Raw genomic sequence first — 14203 nt, forward strand, 5'->3', positions numbered from 1 at the left:
TGGTGTCCCCTTTTGGTCCCTTTTCATGGCCCTTGGTTGTGGGCTGGCCACTCTATTTTTGTACATTTTTTTGGGGATTTTTCCAAGGTTGGGTACCTTTTCCGAGTCGGCCAGCAGATCCATGTCCAGTCGGCTAGGTTCTCATGTCCAGTTGGCCAGCCCCTCTTACCTATAAATAGGTGGGTTGGCCTCCCACTTTTCTCATAGTCTAGTCTTCTTTTTGCTCCCTCACTTATGAGACTCTTCATGTCTCTTGCTTGGGACTGTATCACTTCAGTATATTTAGCATAGTTGCCTCATCTCTCTCTCTCTCTCTCTCTCTCTCTCTCTCTCTCTCTCTCTCTCTCTCTCTCTCTCTCACGCGCGCGCACTCTCTTAGCACACTCTAGTGTTTGTTTGCTTCCGCTCTGTGCACTCATTCATGGTATCATTGCTCCCGGTTCAGCGTTAATTTGCTTGCCCAGTCAGCGTTAAATCTTTTTGCCTCATATCTGCCTTAGTTTTCAGCACCTTAACATCTGCGTTTTCTTCTCAGTTTTGTTGATGGCCGGTTGGCTTCTTTTGGCGTCTCTCCACTGATTCAGGTCTTCCCTCATTGGTTTAATCTCTGAGATTCTCCTTTTCACCTATCAGTTGCTTCTTTTCAGGGTTGCAACATCTGTCTTGCTGTGTTTTCTTCCTTACAGGTAGCTCTTGCAGTTTTTGGTGTTCTGAGTTGAGGATTGGTGGCTTTTGGTACTTGTGGTGGACACTCCTTTCGAGATTGTGCATTTTTTCTGAGATTGAGTCCAAGCTCTTGTGATGGCTGCCTCGACTACACTTCATATGTTCTCTGAGTCTACAAAGTTGGATGGTTCCAACTACACTTTATGGAAGGTGAAGGTGAAATCAGTCTTGCGTGGCATGGATCTCTGGGATTGGCTTGTTACACCTGCCAATGCCACCCCTTCCACCCTTGCTTCCGGTGGTGTGACTCAGGCACATATTGATATTCGACAAGCAAATGATCGTCGTGTTTTCTCTTTTCTGATGTTGAATTGTCAGGATTTTGTTCTCTCTCATGTGCGTACAACAGACGATGCACATGAAGTTTGGAAAGCATTTGCAGATCTTTACAAGATTAAGTCTCCGGGACGGATTTTGGCTTTGGAAAAGCAGCTTATGAACTTGTCAGTTTCTGCCTTTCCATCTTTATCTGCTTTCATCTCGAAGATGAAAGATCTCCGGGATGAGCTTGTTGTTTGTGGCAAGGACATCTCTTAAGAGGATATGCTATTTGGCTTCTCTCCAAGCTTCCAGAGAGGTTTGATGCTTATTTTTAGTCTCTTGTTTCTTCTCCTCGTCTTGTTCCAATTACTTGGAAGGAAGTTCTTCCCTCCATTATGCAGATTGAATCTCGCTTTGAGGAGCGGACTGGCACCTTTGGTGGTTCTGATGGAGCTTTGGTTGCACGAGATAAAGGGAAGAATCAACAGAAGAAAGGGAAAGGGGGTTCTGACAAGAACTCCAAGGATAAAGACAAAGGCAAAAGAAGATCTTCTAAAAACAAGGACATTGAGTGTCATTATTGTGGCAAGAAGGGTCATAAATCACCCCAATGTCACAAGAAGAAGCGGGATGAAGAAGCAAAAAACTCTTCCTCTACAGCGGTGTCTCAGACCAAGAAGGATGATGGTATTCTTCTATGAGCAGGTACTCGTCGTGTACTTGCTCTTGTGACTTCTCAGTCGCGGTCGTGGATTGTGGATAGTGGTGCTACTGCTCATATGACACCCCATTGAGATTGATTCGAGGACTTTACTGCTAGGACAAGTGAGATCACTTTGGGTGATTCTTCTTCCGTGCCAGTGCATGGACATGGCACTATCCCCATCTTTCGCTCCTTCGAGGACAAGGGGTACTTTGACATTCTGTACATTCCAGATTTGGCATTTAACCTTTTGTCAGTGAGTGCTCTTATAGCTCAGGGTGTGGAGGTGATCTTCTCTCGTTATGAGATTACCATTTGTGATAAGGAGATTGGTAGCATCTTGGCTCAGGGAGTCCAAGATAGTGGTTTGTACAAGTTGTCCGCTTTGCTTTCTTTTGGTTCTTCTTCAGCTCTTTGGCATGCTCGGTTTGGCCATTTGAGCTATCAGCTTCTACAACGAGCTTCAAAGGATGGGTTGGTTGAGGGTTTACCGACCATCAAGGCTCCATCTTCTGTTTGTTCCTCTTGTTTACAAGGGAAGCAACATTGAGCCCACCTTTTCGAAGGAGGCGACACACAGATCTTTGACATCACTTGCTCTTGTTTATGCAGACTTATGTGGTCCTATTATTACCGTGTCTATGAGTAAGGCATTGTACATGCTCGTGATGGTGGATGACTTCTCCAGATATACTTGGGTCTTCTTTCTGAAGTCCAAGGATGAGGCTTTTCAACACTTTGTGATTGGAGGGTTGTGGTGGAAAAAGGGACCGGTTCCTCAGTCAAGGCTCTTAGGACTGATAGAGGGGGTGAGTTTACATCCCAAGAATTTCAGCAATATTGCAAGGCTCATGGCATTTGAAGAGAGCTTACTACAACATATACTCCATCACAGAATGGAGTTGCATGAGAGGAAGAATAGGACCATTATGGAGATGGCCCGTGCTATGCTTGAGCATTCTTCATTACCTCGACGTTTCTGGGCTGAGACGGCTTCTACTGATGTCTACATTCAAAATAGGTCTCTTATTGCTGCTCTTCCATATAAAACTCCATATGAGGCCTTCCATGGTGAGAAGCCCTCTGTTGTTTATTTTTGGGTATTTGGTTGTTCGATGTATGTACATGTGCCTAAGGAGCATCGCTCTCCAATTTGGACTCGAAGTCTCAGCACATGACTTTTCTCAGATACAACAGCATTGTGTCCAAGGCATATTGTCTATATAATCAATAGGTCGGCAAAGTTGTTGTGAAACGTGATGTGGTGTTCGACGAGACTCCTACATCTTCAAAGGGGGGTGGTGAGCTTCTTCTTCCTCTGCCTCCTTCTCCTTCTCCACCTCCACCTCCACCTCCACCTCCACCTCCTCCCTCTGCTTCTGCTACACCTCCAGTTGTGAATTCTCAGTCTGATGATGATGACTTTGCTCCTCCTCCAACAGATCTGTGCTTGGATGGTATTTTCAGATAGTTCATGATTTTGGCTTATGTGAGCTTCCTTTTGCTCCTCTGCTTGGTTCTCTCAGGCGATCTTCCAAAGTTTCAGGGAAACAAATTCATGAGGGCAACATGTTTGTTAACTATGCTCGTATGTTCTCTATCATTCATGGTCCTTCTGATCCCACTTCTGTGGACGAGGCTCTTTCACATGAGCCTTGGCGTCGTGTTATGCAGGCAGCGCTAGATGCTATTGAATAGAATGGCACTTGGATTTTGGTGCCTAGGCCACTGTAGCGTAAGGTGATTGGTGTGTGCTGGATCTTCAAATTGAAGTTCCGAGCTGATGGCAGCTTGGACAAGCATAAGGCGAGGTTGGTTACCAAGGGTTATGCTCAGTGCCCTAGAGTCGACTTCGATGAGACCGACGGCCCGGATGACTACCATTCGTACCGTTCTTGCTCTTGCAGAGGACATCATAGATGGCCCGTATTATAGATGGATGTCAAGTTGGCTGAGAGCTTACACAGGAGGTTTATGTTGATCAGTTGTCGGGATTTGTTGTTCCAAGCAAATAGGATCAGGTGTATCTGCTGAAGAAAGCTTTATATGGTCTGAAGCAGGCTTCGCAGGCTTGGTACCAGCGGATTGATGAGTTCTTTTAGAAGCTCGGCCTGCGCCGTTCTCATGCAGATTCGAACCTTTATATCCTCCTTGAGAGGGGGTTGATTGTTATCATTGTGGTTTATGTTGATGACCTTATCTTTACAGGTTCTTATTCTGTGATGATCTGCTCTGTCATGGATGCTTTGGAGACAGAGTTCGAGATGACGGATCTTGGCCTTTTGCATTATTTTCTTGGCTTTGAGATTTGGCAGACCCCGAAGGGCATCTTCTTCTCTCATGCATGAAAACTAAAAAAAGGAGAGAGACACTATGAAAACATTTCACACAACGAGTGAAGTTTTGAGGAAAAAATACTCGTTTTGTCTAACCAATGAATTGCAAAATTAGTTTGAACATGGATCTAAAGAAATATTATGTTATGGTTTATCTATCAACACATTTCAACAGTAAATGCATGCATCTTCAAAAATTCAAGATAGGAAACTTATGAAACATTTAATAACATTTGAAAGCATGGCTACTAAATCTGGCTAGTTTTGATGAGAAGTTGCCTTCTACCCATCCCATGACTCTCCTAAATGTCTCTTCTCTTGCCCACAATCTAATTATAGTCTACCCATCCCATGACTCTCCTAAATGTCTCTTCTCTTGCCCACAATCTAATTATAGTGTTTGTGCAACTCCCACCTAACCTAGTGCTTAACATTACAAACTCTTTGCCGTTCTCAACAAAATAGATCACATGCTTGTCAGCTAAAATCATTTGTTTGGAGCTGATCAATGCATTGATGTAGAGAGTCATTAAACAATAATTAATGATAATATTATTATCTAGCTAAGTATACATACATCCAATGTGTGAGACAACAAAGATAAGAGATTTATTGGAGACCAAACTCATCACATGCCATGTCATATGAGATGTCACAAAAATAAAACAAAATGTGTCATGAATGGTAGTCCAATCCTCCTAGAGATGATAGAATTACTTCATGCTGCACCACCCTCCCTCAATGCGAGCTTAATCTCTTCCGTCAGCTGCAGAATCTAGATTTAATCCAATTGTATCTCCCCGACCTCATCTTATGAGCTGAGGCAATCCAAACCATCCTTCGTCTCCCAGCCTCATATATTGAAACAATCTCTTATAAATGCAAACTTGCAGGAACTTTATCGTTCTTTTTATCAGACATGGATTACAGCCCTCGATGCAATCTCTTCTCTCACCATTCACGATATATATATATATATATATTGCAATCATATATTTAGCTTAAAGCACACACACATGCTTATAAATACAATTATATATATATATATATATATATATATATCTTTATAGTTATGTAAATTAAATATCATTATTTATTATATATAGTTTTATATTGTATATGATATGAATACCTATATATTTATATACTTTTTAAGTATAAATAGATCATAAAGATGTATATGGATAGGTCTAGAGAGAGAGAGAGAGAGAGAGAAAGATATCTATGCATATACATGTAGATATATGCATACATATACATAAGAGAGAGATAGGTCGAGAGAGAAAGATATCTATGCATATACATGTAGATATATGCATACATATACATAAATATCTACTCAAGGACCTAAATATATGTAAGCAAGGATAAGAAGATGCATTTATGACCACACATATACAAAAGAGGCAAAGGAGAAAGAAGATAAGGCTAGGACTAAGGTAGACGATGACCTTGAAATTGGAGTGAGCCCTAAAAATTGTTGGCTAGTAAGAAAATTGTAGAACCTACTTACAATTTTTGTCACCCTCTTGGATGTTTTATGGTTCAAACCCTCAATTTCAATGTTAAGCCCTTAGAGAATATTGATGCAAAAGTTTCTCCTTGACAAGTAAAAAAGAAAAGCCTAGTTTGCTTATTGCAATGTCATGCAGCACTAAATGTTACTTTAGGGATATCTAACATTCCCCGTGATCAATAAAAATAATTGTAAGTAGTTCATTTTGAGAGTTGATCAGAATGAACTATTTATAGACGGGGCACAAATATTCATAGCCTTAATCAATCATAAGAGTCACTTTATCACTCTCAGGTGGTCTCATTATTTGAAATACACTAGAGCATTTGACTTAAAAGTGTGTACAACGACCTTAGATTTTTTAAGTTTAGGGCAATCACCGTAGATGATTTAAGCGAAGCACTTTTGCATGTTATGAAAAAGCTTGAAATGGGCATGATTTCAACTTTACAAAAACATGTTAGAGTGTCTTGTAAGAATGGTTATGTTGTGACTCTAAGAAGCTATGTTGCAAAATTTTAGTTATAAGCACATGTGATGGGACATAAATGTGCACTACATGTGGACAAAAATTTCCTCTTTAAAGAAGAAAATATGTAAATATTTAGGCAATTTGGTTTCTTGACCTGAAATTTTGACATCACCAATAACCATTGATTACCACAATCGGTGTTTTGAGAGGTCATCTCCCCCCAGGCCTACACCAAGAAACTTTTCCTAAAGTATTAACAATGTAAAAGTTTTCACTAAGTATTGACCTAATGCACACATGTAAATCACATACCAATATTCATGGGACTTGAATTAGGTCTTGTTTAGCTACTTCAAAGACTAGTTCTTATTTCAGTTAAGTTAATGTAAACATTAACCAAAGATAAAATGATGCTTAGTACCATATTCCCACGGTAGAACTTCATTAATTATCTACTTAAATGCTAATTGTGTAAAGAAATATGCAAGTTGATATCACACTTGGTTTTTAAATGTTACCAAGTCTGAAATGTGATTAGTAGAAGGCAGGTTGCCAAGGACCAGGACCACACACGACCAATCTTTATGAACTTGGAGACATATTTTGAAAGGAGACCAAGGCAAAGAAGGTTTGGACGTGGCAAAAATAGGCAACTTGCAAGAGGATGAAAGCTTACAAGACCTTCAAGGGCTAGAGTTAGGGGCCTCAAAGTGACATTTGTAAATGCCCTTGTTGCTACTTGTTTATTTAAGCATGTCATATTGGTATAAGATTACCTTCTTTGAAAAAACTAGAATATATCATTGTTTGGTTTTAATAGATAAAGGATTTTAGTCAAGACATGTGACTCTAGAATTAGCTGAGAGGAATTCCATAAGCTTCAAAAGGTAAAATTTAATGGGAAGTTAAAAAAACAAAAAACTCAATGATACCTTATCCCCCTTAAGCACATGTGAATATAGGTAGGGTTTCCCACTAAACTCCTATTATGGCTCACCCAAACCCCTTTCGAAACACATCTAACAAGAAGATTACCCGATGAACCGCAATTGTTGTGAAGGATCTTTCTATTGGCTGAACTCATAACCCTTGAGGTCTCCAAGCTCCACAACTCCTTGAGAAGAAATTCCACTGTGCCTCCTGCGAGCGTTGTCACACCGCTACTCGTCCCTCCTCTCACCTCACTTTACTCACACACACTCACTGGCATGAATTAGAGAGAGATTAGCAAGAGGATTAGAAAGAGCAAGACTCGATTGCACAATGGGAGAGTTTTTATATTATGAGAGATATTTACTTATATACATGGCCATAAGTATTCATACTCATTTAAATCATGGCCGGCTAGGCAATTTAGGCTCCTAAGAGGCCCAATTCTATTACAATGACCAATCTCATAATATATCTATGAAGTACCTCACTTGGGAATTCATCCTAATTTACTACCACACGCTCTTGAAGCAAAAATCGCTATAAGTATTCCATCGGACTATTACAGGCGCCCGTCCAAGTTGTAGATTTGGACACCATTTCTTCATATCTTGAATGTATGACCTTTTGGTGTATGTACCTTGACTCCTTGATGATGTGAGATACCTTGACTCCTTGATGATCTGAGATAATGGCAGTAGCTCTTGTTAACCCTAGGAATCGATTAACATTCCCCCCTTCCTAATGTGGATCACGTCCTCGTGATTGTGTTGAAGACCTTTGTGTGGGGAGAATTGATAAGCTTTGTTGATGGCTTTTAATGTTGAGTGACGTTCAATGGTCCTTGTTCCTTCGGAAGGAATGAGAAAGGCTAGTTATTAAATGAAAAGGTTAGAAATTAGCGGGAATTTCTAACGGGGTGGGGGTGGTGTGGGTTTTGCGAGTGATTGCATTTTTTATATTTTTGTGAGCATTTTTTATGTGGGTTATATTTTGTGCTCACTTTGTTTTTGGCAATCATACGCCAAGTTACATGTTATTTGTGTTAGTTGGGAATCTAAGAGATGTTAATAATGGGGGAGAAGAGAAGGAAGGATCTAGAGGAACATAGAAAAAATCATCAGAACGAGATTGTGATTCTCAGTTCCTCATTTGATTCATTGAAGCGACATTATCAATTGAAGAATTTGGCCTTCAATGAAGTCCCTCATTTTTGTGGTAGGAGTCTTGTCAAATGAAGTTGAGTAAGACATGTTCCTGCATGCTTCTTCAATGAAGTCCCTCATTTTTGTGGCAGGAGTCTTGTCAAATGTTGTTGAGTAAGACATGTTCCTGCATGCTTCTTCCCATGTGCTTTTTATGATTTTATGTATATTTAAATACTCTATGAAGCATATAATCATAAAGTACATCAAATGAGTCAAATGGGCTCTTATTGGGCTGCTACTTGTTGAAGTAGCCATTGGTTGGTGAGGCATGAAAGAATTATGTCGACTTGCGAGGCTAATATAGATATCTTCACTAAGGATTAGAAATCAATGTGTTGTGAAGATTTAAGTTTTGGTTTGGAGAGGTTTGCAATTTGAAGGAAAATTCCAGGTGATGGGTTGTACCATTGACTAGGCTGTCGCCCACCATGGCCCCCCCATCCAGAGATATATCTGGAAAATTGTCGATGATGAGGGTTTGGTGCAAGTATCCTCCAGTGCATGAGTATGGATATGTACTCTCATGGAGTAGTTGCTACATTAACTTAGCCAAAAGAATAGTAAGCTATAAGCTTAACAAAAATGTATTGGCTATTGAAGATCATTGGGAGTTTCTTGTGATATTCTACCAATTTAAAGTAGGCCATAGTGTGACTCCCTTTTGTTTTTGTATTTTTTCTCTTTTTTCTTTCTTTTTTCTTTTAATTTTTTTTTGGGTTATTTTTTCTGTTATCTTTGTGAGCAACAGGTTCTTGTGACTACTCTTGTTTTTGAAAGAATAGGTTCTTATGTTATCTGCTGCGTAGCTTCTGCACTAATGCTTCTCATCTAGAGGGGTGAAAAGAGCATTGTTAGTTCTTTGATGCACTCATAAGTCTCCGTTCAAACGTGGGGATTGATTCTTGAATTCGTGGCTCAAGTATTATTGAGGCGGTAGGTATAGCTTCTTGTTGGCTGCCATTGGGATTGACTAAACAAGCAAGCTCTTGTGTATGTGTTATATGCATGAGAAGCATTGAGTGGCTTGCTTGGTGTTGCTTAGGTCTCCATTCTTATCAAACGAGGGAAGTTTTTGGAATTGAAGTCGGTGGTGAGGCTTTCTTCACTTTGTTCGATGTTGGAATCCATATGATGGGATTTCCATCATAATATCCTTGTTCTTGTTGAAGCAAGTGCACATGCACCCATCTTTGATGAACATTATGAATTGGTGTCTGATGCTTTTGGTGCTTAGGTTTAATTCTTTGTGTAGGATCAAGTGACTTCTTGATGCGCTTGGGAATCCAAGATTTGGTATTACCTTGGTTGTCTTGGGAATCCAAGATTTGGTATTACCTTGGTTGTACCCTTGAGCTTGCAGTAATCTTTTTGGTACCCACACTTTTTGAGTGGCTAGATTTCTTTGAGGAACTTGCATATGCTTTTATGGACGACATTGTGGAGTACTGTTATTCTTCCTTGGCCTTTGAGTTTTGTGTTGAGGAAGTGGCTTTGATTGTTGAGGCACCCAAATTGGATTGGCACTTTCGTAGTAGCCCTGAGCTACAAGTAGTTGTAAAAAATTGATAGGCTCTTCAATCTCACTAGAACTTGCAGTGAATCCACCTCTTGTTTTCCCACCTACATTTTGATACCATTAAGATATTGTAATCTTGGTTGTCGTGGTGGGGTTTTCTTTTTGGATGAAGTGGAAGGTTTGGGGCCCTCCTTCACGTTGGTTGGCACTGAGGTTGTGGATTTGAGACTCATGAAATTTGTTGACGAGATGAGGCTTGAGTCGCTTCTGGAGTGATGGCTGTTGATGTTGAGGCTTTTGAGCTTGCAGCTTTCCCCCTTGGTGAGGTTGGGCGATGAGGAGTTGTCGAGGTTGAGTCTTTTCCTTCGAGTTCCTTTTTAGAGATAGGTGGTTGTGCTTGGGGGACTTCTTCAAGAATAGCTATTGATTGAGAGGTTTTGGCATTGAGCTTCATTGGTGAGGGGTTAGATGCTTTGTTTGAGTTGGTCATTGAAGCAGATGCATTGAAGCAGATGGTAGGTCTTTGGTAGAGGGGCATTTGAGGAAGAGGCTTGTAACTTTTTGCATTCAACATCATAGAGATGCTTTAGGGTTGGATCCTCTTCCATGTAGTATGGTATTGTCAACTTTGTGTCATTGACCATCATGATGACCCTATTGCTAGAGCAAAGCATAGTGGTGCTTGGGCAGCAAATAGTTCATTTATACCCCAAGATCAAATCTGATTCCAACACATACTCAACCACACAAAAAACTTACACGTAAGGGGGTTAGATTCTATATAGATTCTATATACATTGTTTGTTCAAAGTACCCCAAACATGGCATGCTTAAGTCTTGTGTGAATGGAATTCTTTCAAGATGAGTCGTGAGTGTTGGTTGACGTAACAAATCCCATAACTTGAGGGTCATGAGATTATGCTCTCCTTGTGGATAAAGCTGTGCTTGGATTGTGGTGATTTTATTGGAAAGTTTCAATCCAACCATAATTCTTGGGATATTCTGAGTAAGATATGTTGGAAGTTTGAGCTCCTCCAAGGTCACTTCCTCTCGTGTAGTAATAGCACTTTCACAATGCCTGTAGGAGTGTTCACGGTGACTGTTTGCATGGATTCATCAATTGAATACAACAAGTCACATACCCAAGTTCTACCAAGGATGGCATCATAATCAAGGGGATCTAGGGTAACATGGAATCTAAATTCCACATTTCCACCAATTGGTTGTGTAGCATAGTTAAAGCAACCAGGAACTTCAATGTTTTGTCCATTGTTACCTCTTTGCAAGACCATTGTCTTTAGGGATGATTTTAGGTTGTCCTAATGACACCCAAGTGTCTATTGTCATGATGTTATGACTAGCTCGAGGGCCAATCAATGAGCGTTTGCGCTTAACATCATTGCCCATAGGAAAATCTAACTATATCATGATAGAATCTTCAAAAGTGGAACCATGAAAGTTTCAGTTTTTGTTTTAGCTTCGGTTTCCTTTTTGATTTCATATTCCCATTCACTTTCATCCTCTTCTTGGCTTTTAGCTTTTTCAAGAATGCGCAATGTGTACAATGGCACACTTGGTCCTTTGACAACTTTAACTGAGGTCTATTTGGAAACTTGTGAATTCTTATAGTTATGTTCTATGTAGCTGTGGAGATCTTAGTACAACTCATGGTTAGCCTTTAAAGGTGCAAGGGTTGAAGCTATGTTAGCTTCACCCAACGAGAGAAGAGCACTTCTCCAAATGAGGATTTCAGAGATTACTTAAATTTGTAAGGGATTCATCGAATTCCTCACGTGTTGTTTCAATTGCACCCTTTGTGCAATCTTCTTTTGATGACCCTCCTCGGTTTGATGAGTTTATGTCTGTAGTAGAGACAACGTATTCCTCTTATGAAAGGGAAAGCAATACTCCTCCGGTTTTTATATTATGGTTGCTTTTTTAGGTTTGACATTATGAGGTTCAATCACAACCGGTGATCCTGTATGACACTCAACAATGCTTAGCATGCTTGCGTTCCGCATTTGTCATGTGATCATGATTTTCAATTCGGGGTGGTTGGGCGGGTTCTAGTTTCTTGATTGGATTATGAGGTGCATTGAGTGACAAATCAGAACTTGTTTCGTTCTCACTAAGTGATGCACTAGAACTTGTTTCATCTTCTGACTTTCCTTGGAATGTCAGGTTTTCATTATGTTTGCCTATGCGACAAGAATAAACTTTATTTTTTGCTTTTCTGTTCTCTATCTTACTCGTGGATTTTGTGGTTTGAGTGGTAGCCATTAAGGTGGATGCTTCTACATCATGTGTAGCTATTGGCTCTTTTGGGGTTAGGACCGCCATAGGCTCCTTTCCCTTGTCCTTTATTTCAACCTTAGTTTTGATAGTTTGTTGGCCCTTGTTTTTCTTGGGTTTAGAAAGTTTTGCATCCTCTTTTGGTTTTTGTTTTAAAACATGCTTCTCTATCCATTTCAAAGTGTGTTCTTTTGCATTCTTTTTGTTGACTGTTTCTCGTGCCTTGGCTTGTAAGTGTGTAAGCACATTCAAGGGTACTGTGGACAATTGTCCATTTTGCACACTCAAGATTTTAAGAGTTGTATTCTATGAGGAAGGTTGCATTGAAACAACTCGCCTTGGAAATTCTTGGAATATGTGATCGATGCCACATCATTTACATATGGGTTGCAAAGTATCAGTGGCGGTGGGCATGGAAGTATTCCAAATTGTGCAGTTTGCCACTTTGTGTGGTCCATGACAATAGAAACACTGAAGTCTTTGCTTAATTGTTCCTTAAGAAGTTTCTATCCTTTGAACTGTGTTCGTTTGGGGTATGGGAGATTGAGGTTTTGAGGTATTTATAGGTGAATTAGGACATTAAGGTGTGTCATGACCAAAGGTTTTGCAATATATGCAGTATAGAAAAATAGGCCTATTGTACGCACATCGGGGATTGGGATGTACATAATGATGGCAATGAACACAAGGCATTTTGCCCATCCCTTTGAGAGGCATTAAGGATGTTTGGTTTTGAGGAGGCTCATCCTCTCTTGGAGATTATGGTTCAAAGCTTTTAACCAAGGCTGCGTAGAATTCAAGGAATGACAATTCCAAGATCAATTTTTCTTTAGCCTTTGTGTCACACTTGGTGTAGATGAGGAACATTTTGTATCGTGATCATTCTCCATCATGTTGTCATCTAAATGTATTGCTTCTTTACCACATTCATCGAATGTTTCCGGATTGGATACAATGATTAAGTTGGGTAAGCTGTTATTCTTAAGCCCATCATGAAACATCTCTCCAATTAAGCATCGTTTAGTTTCTTCCATGGCTCACATTGTGAGTCTAAGATCTTTATCCGAAGGATAAAATCTCTAATGGTTTCTTCATGTTTATGCTCAATCGAATAGAGTCCTCTTGTTGCACACCTTGTCTTGAAAAGCCGTGGATAAAGGTTATTTCAAGGTCCTGAAATTCATTTTAATTGCTGGCGTCAATGTGATGAACCATCGATTAGCCTTTCCTACTAAGCAGGCAAAGGTTCAACGCATGTACCTTAGTGGGGCAGTTTGGATTTCTAAACGCTTCACATCTTTGTTCAAAAAATTGCATGAATTGAACATGATTAATCGTTCCATTGTACTTGCCCATGATTTTGGAAATCTGTACGGTCGTGTTTTTGTATGAATCACTGAGGCCTTGTGTGGGTGCTAATGTGGGTTGGGACTCACTTAGTCCTTGGGCAACCCCCCTTCCTAGATTAGTCAATATGTCCAAGGTTTGAGCATTTAGGGGTTGTAAGGGGTTGGTACCTGCATTTCTAAAGGTTTAGGGCTTGTGGTAGGTCTAGGCAAGGGAACAAATCCCGAAGGGATTGATGTGACATGGGATGTAAAAACCGATGACACGGTTGTTATCAACATGGAAAATGGTATTGGGAGTTGCATTTGGGGTATGGATCTCAATGGCTCAAAGATTTCAGCCATCAGTTTGGGTGTGGACACACTTAATCCCTCTATCATTGCCATATCTTAATGTTTCCAATTGCTCCTTAATGAGCAAGCGCATGTTTTTTTAAAAACTTTTTAGGTTTTGTTAAGAGCTCGTTACAGCCTTAGGAGGCCTAGCGCACCCTTCTCTGGGTTAAACGACTATTTGTTTGCCTTGATCTGCTTAGGTGCTAAAGTGCACTTGAACGACCTCTTTTTTTGAAAAAAGTGCGTGCCATTGGTATCCTAGATGGAAGCCGAGGTCTCAAAAGTGTGAATGTCCCTAAGATGAACTTTTCTAGAAAAAGTGCATGCCAATAGCATCCCAGATAGAAGAGGAGGTCTCAAAACCTATTTTCCATCACTGTCTCAAGATAATTTTTTTTCGGGAAAGATTTTTCCTATTTCACAGTCCGTTTTTTAATGTGTTTCCGAATAAATTTGAAAAAACTTTGTATGAGAGAGTTGTAGTATTTTTGGATTACTACAACTTTGTCTCTCTAATACTTTCGTAATTTCATCGTCTATACACTCAAAAAGTAGCCCGAA

Source organism: Cibotium barometz, chromosome 7 (assembly GCF_041138505.1).
Source record: "Cibotium barometz isolate CiBa-2024 chromosome 7, ASM4113850v1, whole genome shotgun sequence".
Classification (NCBI taxonomy): domain Eukaryota; kingdom Viridiplantae; phylum Streptophyta; class Polypodiopsida; order Cyatheales; family Cibotiaceae; genus Cibotium; species Cibotium barometz.